The following is a 2,001-nucleotide window of genomic DNA, read 5'->3' on the forward strand; positions in this document are numbered from 1 at the left end:
GATCTTTGAAGCTCACAAGCAGCTAAAGCATAACTATTCATCTATCCATGTGTGGAAATTGAAGAGTGATGGAAACTGAAGATGCTTCAAATCCATTCAATGGACTAAGGAGCATGTGAACAATTAGAATCCTTGACTCTGAGACCAGAAGATGTAGACTTGCTACCATCACCAGAAGCTCTGAAAGGGATCACATTAGAAGGTCCTGGATTGTTGTAGAAAATGTGGAATGAAACTCTAAATTATATATATATATGTGTGTGTGTGTGTGTGTGTGTGTGTTGAAAAAGACCATGCTTATTGGTTAGAAAGAGACAGGAAGAATCTGAGACTACAGCCATTGCCCAAACTTCAGGTCTAGAAAGGAGCTCATCCTTGTGGCATAATTTTTAAACAAGCAGTATATAGCTATACTGAGCGTCCAACAACACTGGTGAGGTATGCTCACCATGAAATGGTCAAAAATTCACAAGGACAGAATTTATCGAAGAACAAAACTGAGAAGGAATGGGGAAGGTGGTGGAATGGAAATAGGAACTAACGGAAGGAAGTGTGTAGCTCTATTGTTGCATAGAGAGGATCGCAATCATTGAGATGAAACAGTGTACCTGTTGGATATAAAAACTGATGATCTTGTTTATAAACCTTCACTCAATTCAAAATAAAAAGACCAAAAAAAAAAAAAAGAGTTTCAATTTTGTCTTATTAGAAAATGGCAATTCAGTCACTTAAAGTTAAAGAAGCAGATAAGGGGCTGGGTTTGAAGATGTCCGAAGGGAGAAGAATGGGGAATAGCTGTGTATTGAAATGTTTGAGTCTAGGGTGTACCCAGAAATCTTATGGAGATGTCTAACAAAGATTGAAGACATAAACAAAGGGGTGATCATAAATTATAAAGGAGGTTATTTCTTTTTTTTTCTGTAAGAATATTTATAATACAGTTAACTTTATTAACTACCTTCTCTTTGTATTTAAAATAAAGTTTAATTAACCTTCTAAGACTTATTGACTTCTATGAGTGGTGCAAATAATTAACGAACTTGACTAGAAACCAAAAACTGGAGATTTGAGTCCACCGAGATGTACTTTGGAAGAAAGACCTGGCGAGTTTTTTCTTAAAAATCATTTCAAAATCACTGAAGGCCCTATGGTGCAAGGTTGTACTCTGCCACACCTGGGGCTACGTGTCAGCATTATCTCAGTGACAACTAAACTTGTAGCATACCGATTTCATAAAGGTGGTACAGGGTCAGGCAAGCTTTTGTTCTGTTATACATAAATAAACGGATGCAATGGGAACAACCAACCATCAAGTATTTTATGAACTCTGTTGCAATCTATGAGCAAATCAAAAGCTTAATATACCAAAATGCATGACCTGATTTCCATTCCCAGTCCTCCTTGTGTCTGCCTCCAACTCACCGCACTGAGGAATTGAAAAGAATTCTCAAACTCCACATGGATTCTGAAGACTGAGTCCAGATGTGTAATATGGCACTGAATAAAATAGGTAACAAGAGATTTTGTGATAGTCACTTCAGTTGTATGGCGACTTTGTTGGACTATGATTCTCAGTGGTTTGGCAATTGTGTAATGACGCAGTTTGGCAGTTACGTAATGCTGTGGTCATCCTCCATGATGTCATTCGATGTGATCAGCCAATCAGCGGAAAGGGAAGTACTTTGGGGGTGTGGCTTGCAAAATTCTCTATCTTGCTCTTAATCCTGCATCAGGTGCCTCATCATCTTGCCTGCTGATCATAGAATTTGGCAGTAACAGTAACCGTGAGGCAGCAGCCTACCATCTGGCCTTAATTTGACCTGCTGATTTTAAATTCATCAGCCCCTGCAGCTAGATACACGAATCAGGAGAAACCTCCATCCTGACACTTGACCCATGAACTTTACACTTTTATGCTGTGTACCTGCACAAGCCATTTCCTTAATATAAGTATCTCTTTCTTGCTCTTGCTAAATATAAATATAAATATAAATATAAATA

This window comes from Chrysochloris asiatica, unplaced genomic scaffold, assembly GCF_000296735.1.
Source record: "Chrysochloris asiatica unplaced genomic scaffold, ChrAsi1.0 scaffold00114, whole genome shotgun sequence".
In the NCBI taxonomy this organism is placed as follows: Eukaryota; Metazoa; Chordata; class Mammalia; order Afrosoricida; family Chrysochloridae; genus Chrysochloris; species Chrysochloris asiatica.